The sequence below is a fragment of the Chrysochloris asiatica genome, unplaced genomic scaffold (genome assembly GCF_000296735.1).
Source record: "Chrysochloris asiatica unplaced genomic scaffold, ChrAsi1.0 scaffold00060, whole genome shotgun sequence".
Taxonomy (NCBI): domain Eukaryota; kingdom Metazoa; phylum Chordata; class Mammalia; order Afrosoricida; family Chrysochloridae; genus Chrysochloris; species Chrysochloris asiatica.
In genome coordinates this window covers 1,870,403-1,879,238 of record NW_006408578.1, presented here as the reverse complement: position 1 = coordinate 1,879,238, position 8,836 = coordinate 1,870,403, and the positions used below count along the sequence as shown (strand labels likewise).

General features: G+C 43.0%; 1 pseudogene; it reads right to left on the bottom strand.

Annotated features, from left to right (window-relative positions):
- Positions 1-5,558: 5,558 nt before the first annotated feature.
- LOC102823464 lies at positions 5,559-6,234 on the bottom strand (annotated as a pseudogene).
- Between the last annotated feature and the right edge of the window lie 2,602 nt (positions 6,235-8,836).

Here is an 8,836-nt window from a genome sequence, read left to right as displayed (position 1 = left end):
ATTCTTGAGGTAGTCTCTAAATTCAGGTAAGATACATTCAAAGTCATATTTTGGTTCTCATGAACTTGTCTGAATTTTCTTCAGCTTTAGCCTGAACTTGCATATGAGCAATTGATGGTCTTGTTCCACAGTCTGCCCCTGGCTGTTTTGGTTGATGATAATTGAGTTTTCCACCATTTCTTCCCACAGATGTAGTCAATTTGATATCTGTGTGTTCCATCTAGTGAGGTTCATGTGTTTTAAAAAAGATATTTGCAATGAATAAGTCACTGATCTTACAAAATTCCATCCTGTGGTCTCCAGCATCATTTCTATCAACATGGCCATAGTTTCCAACTGCTGATCCTTCTTTGTTTCCAACTCTCACATTCCAATCAGTAATAGTTATTCATGCACCTGATTGCATGTTTGATCAATTTCATACTGAAGAAACTGGTAAACATTCTTCAATTTCATAATCACTGGCTTTAGCGGTTAGTTAGTAAATTTAAATAATAGGGGTATTCGCTGGCATTCCTTGGAAATGTATGGGTGTTATCCTATGCAGAGAGCACTATATTTCAAAATAGATTTTGAAATGTTCTTTTTGATGATGAATATGATGCCATTCCTCTTCAATTTTTTTCTTTCTGGCATAGTAGAACTATACGGTTGTCTGATTCAAAATGGCCAATACCAGTCCATTTCCACTTCCTAACACCTTGGCTATAGATCTTTATGCATTCCATTTCATGGAAAAATAGAATTAAAAGAAAACTATGTTTGTCCATGAACTGTTTGGAGCTACTCATACTATGTGATCTCCATATATTAAAGAATCAGAACAAGCAATTACTTAAAGACTAAAATATATTTGTGGTTGCCAGAGCCTGAAAGTAGGTGGACAGGGAATGGGGAGTTATTACAAATGAGGTGCTGAATTTCGGTGTGGATGCTGAAATGGTTTGGGAAACAGTGATGATGGTTGCAAAAAAGAAAAAGTGTCCCTGATAATTAGGAAGAGAAGAAAGAATATTCTTCCTTGGCCCTCTGACTTCAAGTCCCAGACCCATTCATGATAAGGTATGGTTCCTCTTAGCTTTCTCTCCAAGTAAGCTGCTTCAAATGCACAGGCGAAATTCTATACTCTCCCATCCCACCCAACACCAACTTGCCAGAAGAGCCGGGGTGCCTCTCCTCTGCCTGGGCCTGGAGAGCAGAGGAGGGAAAAGGAAAGCCTCCCAATAGTGAAGTATGATAAATGATTTCCTCCATGGGCTCCAATTGGATACACCCACCCTTGCCTTTCATGTGTCTCCAACCCTTCCCCTACCCACACTGCCGGTACCTAAGTCACACACACAGAGAGCAAAGAGGCGAGGGGGAGTGGAGGGGGAATGAGAGGGGGAGAGAGACATAAAACAAACCCAGGCAGGGCTGCCATCAGACTCACATGGGGCAGCCAGATGGCTCTTTCTCTGCCTGGGATTCTGTGTCCCACAGATAGCTCCAAGTTCTGAGGAGGCCATAAGGGAATGTCACTACAAGCAAATCACCCGCCTGGCTCTCACGACCCTGATTCCAGCAGGACTGAAACACAATCAGTGCCCCCTTCCTTCTCTGGATGCTCGAGAAGCTCGGAGTCATTTATTTTCCTTTGCTTCATCTCCTCTTTTTGCCACTCAGACAGTGCTCAGCACAAGACAACACTGAGAAGGGAAGGAGCAGGCACAAAGGGTTTTTCTGGAGCTTGCTGCCTAGGGAGACAGGCCTTGCCACTTACATGTGTAGAAGGGATGGTGTCCAGAGTAAACCTTTGAAGTGGGTTTTTGGAAGCTCCAAAAAGACCCTGCACTTCAAAGGGGTTCAGACTCCTCACAGTGTGTTGCAGTTATCGTTCACCGGTTTGTATGAATCAACCACTTTCTGGAAGAAAAGTACATCACTTGTCTGTGGCCCCTAGCGCAGCCAAGCACATGCTTGCCACATGGCTCTGTGGGAGCAGCACAGACATGCCCGGGCCCCTCCTGCCGGCACAGAGCCTGCACAGCCCGTGTAGGACACAGATAGGACATACTTGTCTCCTGAGCCTACCTTGAGAAAACACCAAGGACTTTGGTTCCAGTCGTCAAGGTTTAGCCTGCTCTACGCACACACCCCAAACTCCAGGGCAGGATGCAGGCTGGGGCTGACCTGACTTGGACTCCTGGAATAGGGAGCAGTACGGTGAGCACCCTGGCACCATACCAAGAAAACCACACTCTGTACAAACACCAGCAATGGTGGGTGATAGGGATTGAACTGTGCCCCCCCAGATATCTATGCTGAAACCCTAGCCCCTATAAGTTGAGGAAATGACCTTGTTTGGAAATTTGTGAAGATTTCACCAGTTAGGTTAACGTGAGGTCATGCTGGAGCAGGATAGGTCTGAATCCAATCAATGGGCTCAAATATAATAATAGTCATGAAGAAGGGTACAGAACCGAGCAGAGACTCATCCTGTTATTCCCAGGGTATCTATGAGTGGGAACCAACTCACTGGCACTTAACAACAACAACAGTGTCTATAAAAGAGGAGACAAGAGCCTGGTGACTCAAAGGTTAAGCTCTAGGCTGCTAACCAAAAGGTCAGTAGTTCGAATCTCTCAGTTGCTCCATGGTAGACAAGACCTGGCAGTGTGTTCTCATAAAGAATGCAACCTACAAAAGCCTACATGGCAATTCTACTCTGCCATAGAGGCTTGCTATGCCTTAGAATGTCACACAAACAGCAAAGAAGAAAGAGACACAGAGAAACAGCAGGACGAGTCAGACCAAGACAAGAAGTAGAGATTAGAGTTAAGCTGCCACTGCAAACCAAAAACTCCTGGAAGTGATGAGGACAGATTCTGTAGAGACTTCAGAAAGATCGTGGCCCGGCTGATACTCTGAATTAGACTTCTAGCCTCCAGAACTGGAAGACACTCAGTTTCTGTTCTTAGAAGCTGTTCAATTTGTCGTACTGCCTTACAGCAGCCCTAGGAAATGAATACAGTGAACAGAGCCAAGAACTTCAGTGCCTGTAAAAAGAGAAGTAACAGGGAGAAGATGGGAAGTCCTCTGCAATCTTCCTTCCTCAGATCTATTAGGTTCACTCCATGGAGGCTAAGATAAGCGATGGACTACTAACCACAGGTCAACAGTTCAAACCTACCGGTCACTCCTCGAAAGCCCTATACAGAGGGCTATGAGGCCAAACCAACTCAATGACACTTATAAACAACAATGAAAACTATGGTAACCAGCAGAGGATGAGCAGATGAGCTAGGGTCCAGAGATAGCCAGCAGATCCTGGAAACTGATGAGACAGCAAGATCCCCTAAGCCTTCAGAGAAGAGCTGTCGCTAAAGCTTAGCACCAACCTCTGCCTCTGTCTTTACTTAGCCGTCTTTTCTTTTATAAAGACACAAGTCAGATTGGATTCTCCTCTTGACCAAGAGGAAAGCATTTTCAGGTCCTGTCAGGTCTAAACTGGGCTGTCTACAATTGTCACTGGTTGAATCATTTGAGGGTAGTGGGGAGCAGAGCAGGGAGATCACTGTGTCCTCTTCAGCCCAAACTTAAAACCTTCAGAAAACTAGGGAAACGTTTGTTGTTTTTGTTAAGTGCCATCGAGTCGATTCCAGCTCATAGTGACCCTGTACAGGGTTTCTAAGGAGCGGCTGGTGAGTTCAACACAAGATGCTATCACTCTTGGCTATTGCTTTTTCCTCTGGTAAGTTCTAGGTTCAGAAAAAAGAGGAAAGGCATCCTGATTGGTAAGAGTTTTAATTAGTAGTTCAAAGCCTGCCCACATTCTGGGTTTTTAATTAGTAGGCACAATTTCTGTTGGGTTCTATGTTAGTAGGAGCTAAATAAAACCAGTGAGTGGGTGACATTATTCCATTCAAAAGACGGAGGAGGTGAAAAGGAGGGAGGGAGTAAAAAAGGTTGAATTAGAGAGCCTACCCAAGGAAAATGAACTGTGTCTCTGAGTTATACGTTATAAATAAGCATTCTTACCAAACGTTTATTTTATTGTTGGAATCCCTCTCCCCTACGAACAATCAATGCCTTGAACTATTTTAATGCCTTGATGCTTTGTCCCTTGGATCCAGACCCTGGCAACACCAATCAGATATGCTCATTCAACAGACATTGACTGATTATGATATTTGCCACAGAACCCTGGTTGCGCAGTGATTAAGATCAGCTAATAATAAAAAGTTTGGAGGTTCGAACCCACCAGCTGCTCTGCAGGAGAAAGATGTGACCAGTCTGTTTCTGTAAAGTTTACAGCCTACCATGTCCTATAAAGTCACTGTGATTCAGAATCAACGTGATGGCACTGAGCTTGGTTTGGGGGTATGCTACATTCTAGGCACCAAGGATGCCTAGGTGAAAGAGCTGGTCCTCACTTCCCAAGGAGTATATATATATATATATATTTTTTTTTTTTTTTTTTTTCAGTACTCAAAACCAGTTTATTTCCTGTGCACATAAAATCAACTGGGAGGCGTGGAAGAGTGATTAACAAAGGGAGGGTCTAGTTCTCAGTAATGCAAAGACCCAAACAGACTGAACCTTTGCCATCTTCAAAGGCTCCCAAAGTTATCCTGGCTGTGGCCACCCAGCCAGCGTATGGAAGAAAACAATGGAGGATCATGCAAGAATTTTTTGGGGGGACAAGTCTGGATCCCTACTACCATATTCCATTATGCAGAACCTTGTCACATGGCCTCATACAGATGCAAAATGGCTGGGGCAATGTCTCTAGCTGCACAGCCATATGAGGGGAGTTTCAAAAAATCCATTATCTTTGTATTCCACTTTCCACGAATTTTTTGAAGTCCCCCTCACATGGCTTTGCAACGTTACCTCTGGGTAGCAAGAAGCATCTAGCAGTCTCTGCCACCAACTCCCTTTCCCATTATAGGCTTCAGCCTTAAGCAAATCTGAATTTAGCTTTAAAGGAAATATGTAGTTAAGTACATAAACATTTAATTTGCCAAAATGAATGTTTACCACTAAAAGTTGCAAAGGACTGTTGACCAGGGGGATGGTATGACTGAGCCAATATTCCACTGAGAATGGGGAAGAAGAGGCTCAGCTAATGTGTCTGTGTGAGTCACAAGGAAAATAACCTTGCTGTTCTATCAACTCTACAGGGTCTCTCTCTTTCAACATGTTACACTACCTTTTAGAGATGTTGTGTTTAAGTGAAGTAAGACAAAAGATTTCATAATTTCACATTTAAATGGTTTGATATCCTTTCTCCTACTTAACGTAAATAAGAAATCTACTTTTAAGGATAAGGACACCTTCCAAGTTTTACCGGAACTCCACAAACAAGAATGTCCCGCACACAACAGCAGCAAACATTTGTGCTTTTTAAGAGGATGGCTCTTAATGTGAGGGCACTCATTTGTCTGTGCTTGCTGAAGTTACAGCCATGATAATTTGTAATGAACAAAATTGGATTCAAGATAAAAGTTATTTACATGACTTTTAGTTCTACCTCTTTTAAGGCTGCCCACCATAAAATAATACATAACTATAAGCTATTTACTATAAGGACAAAAGAAAGGCAAGGGGGAAAATCGTCTTTCACTCATTTTGTCACTTAGGATATACAAGGCTGCATCCTTCTCTGTAATCTGGTTTCTCCTCTGACCAGCACTTTCTGCTTGTCCATTCTGTCCAGTGCCACTGTTGCTGTTATCAGCATCCCTTGGTTCTATGTTTACTCTTATTCCTACTTCAGAATGCAGCAGATCATACAGCACAGAAGCCAAACAATTTTGAATCATCTTAATGACACGTTCCAGGTGCTTTTGAAACCTCTCAGCTGTTTCAAGACGCTAGCGTTTCTGCACTCCATCATGCTTGGTGGGGTCGGGATTCATTTATAAGATGATGCACGTGGACAAAAAGCTGCTTAAGATCCTCTAGCTTTTCTTCTCACTTTATACTCCCAGTGCCAGCAGATATTTAAGAGGTCAAAAATTAGTAAGGATAGACATATTGAACTTTCTCAGTTCTTTCTTATGATCAAACTGCACAGGATGAAATCACTCAACCATCACATTGGAACTGGTTGCCAAGCATCATAGAATTGTCTTTTATTGAAGGTAGAGGCTTGAGAGCCAGGTCTTCCTGACTGTTTTCTTCCATATATTCCTTAATGTTCTGCATTGGACGTGGTGGAAGTGCACTGACTTGCTGTGGTTCACCCATTGTGGAAGGTCAGGAGCCTTAGCTCTAGGTTTACTGGAGCTCATAGTTTTGTAGAAGCAAATCACATAAGAGAACAAATGCTGGATAACTGGGTGACATAAACCAGAAAAAGAAGTATATTCATTTCTGAATCCCCATTCATTTAGCCAGGGTCTCAACAGAGTAGGCAACCACCACATGCTTGTGGAGTGAATACCAGATGAGCAAAATCAGATGGAGGGGGGAAAAAAAATCAGATGGAGGGGAATGGTCAATGCCATCAGCATTGGGTGGACCAGATGGCTGCTCCCTGGTACCTACAGGCAAGATCATCTAGCAGTTAGTAGCCTGTTTTGAAATTTCTGTGTATGGCAGCACCCATTCGAAATGTCTCTTCTGACATCAACTGAACATGCATTTCTTGTTCCACCAGAGCTAGGTTAGATCTGACATATTAAGGTGCATTCTCAAGTCGGTCCACCTTTAGATGCCAGTTGAAGTTTGAGGGTTCCCCCCACATTCTCACTCCAGACCTACAAACCCACTACACCCTTAGGATACCAGTTGTCTACCCCCATGACATCTTTGTTTCTGACCAACCAGTTGCAAATTTGGGGCACTGTACTTTAGACCACAAAGGTGGCAGTCAAACCCACCAGCTGCTCCTCAGGAACTCTGTGTGGGGTCTGTATGAGTCATAACTAACTTGATGGCACTTAACAACACCAACGATACCCCCTCAGATTCAGTAATTCACTAGACTGACTCACAGAACTCAGGATAACACTAAACTTGCAATAACAGTTTTATTATAAAGGATACAAATCAAGACTGGCATCAAGAAGACGCATGCAGGACGAGATCTTGGGTGGCTCTCCAATGGGGAGCTTCAGTGCTCAAACATGCATTGCTTTTTAAATGGAGGAAACAATCAGTCCATTTTTGTTGATTAATACAGATGAGTGACATCCACATGTACACTGGGGACACAGGAGGAAATGGTCCATTCTACTGGAATTAGGTAAACTAGATGACTTCTCCTAGGCAAGACCATGTAGTAGTTCACCAGGCATCTGTAGTAATTGCTTAGTACCCAATAAACACCAGTTGTTAACTATTTTAATTATCATACAAAGAGAGAGGTGAAGCCCTGGCACTAGAATTTAAGAATACCTAAGAGTATTCCACACACAGAAGATGACAAAGGGCATTAGAACAGAAGGACCAGTAGAGACCAAGGCAAAAATCCCTGAAATCATGTGCCAGTGTTAAGAAACTGCAAATATTTTGCCCAGAAAGCTGGGGGATTCTGAAGAAGGAGCTGGGCTACATTGGAAACCAAATCCACTGGAAACCAGCTTCCTCCACCATATACAGGAGTTTAATTCTTTCCTGGAGGTAAGGAGGTGTCACTGAAAGACTTCAATCACAAAGAAACTTGATTAAGTCAACTGATGGAAAAAGAGACAGATTTAGAAAAAGAAGATAAATCCAAAGATTTAGAAAAGGATAAGTGAAAAATGTGAGGGACCGAAACTAAGACACTGGCGGTAGATTAGAGGTGACGCATTGAACACAAGACTATTAAAGAGGCAGGCTCTCCTCAGAAAAGATTTAAGATGTGGAAAAGGGGAGAGGAAGAATTTTAAATGTCTCCCAGTTTCTGGCTTGTACAATGGGAGATCACGGTTCTATGAACGAAGGAGGCCAGGCAAGTTGAGGTAAGGAAATGATGAACTTGACTGGGTGCTGGTTGCTTTCGCCATGACAGATGGAAGAATCCAGGGTGGGTGGTAGAGTTCTGGAGACGAGGCAGGCGGTCTGAACCAGCAAGTTTAACTTCAATTGATCTGAGACGTGCATGAGGTGTTCTTCCACCGTCTCATGCCAATATATATTCACACTTACACACACATGTACACACACACACACAATCCAAAGATCTTAGAGTGTAGCATCCCACTGACAAGAACCTCTCCATGTTTGAGGAATTACCTAATTCAGAAGATACCACAGAAAGCAGAGCACAATTAGAAGGCGTCAATGACACTGACGAGTTAAAGTTGTGATAATGCAGACTCGGGGAACACTTCCAAATAAGGAGAAACGTTCAAGCTGCAGCTCTCATATATGTATGTTCCAAAGAGCTCAGAAAGAAACCTCTGTGCTCCCAATAACCTCAAGGAACCTTTTCCTTTTGAAAGAAGGAATCAAAAGAGAAGGCTTAACCTATGCACACTTGCTCAAATGAACAACACCAGCAGGTTTTCAAATACACAACAATCTTCCCATCAGACATTTATCTACCTGTTAGATTCTGGACCGAGAAATCCTGAACAATCAATAGAAAACTGTTTCACTAGCTTCTTCCCTTTAGGTATTTTTCTTATGGTCTTGGCTTCTCCAAGAGCGGCACAATTCTTACCAAAGCTTTGTATCAATAAATCTGCCCACCCGGGCTTCAATTAATCTCCTCCTCTCTGGTAAAGATTTACAGCCTCGAAAACCCTGTACAGGGTCGCTAGGAGTCGGAACAGACTCCATGGCACATAACAACAACAACAACATCTGGGGCACACTGTTATATACAGATGGAGAATAAAGCAGGGAAGAAAAAAAAAAA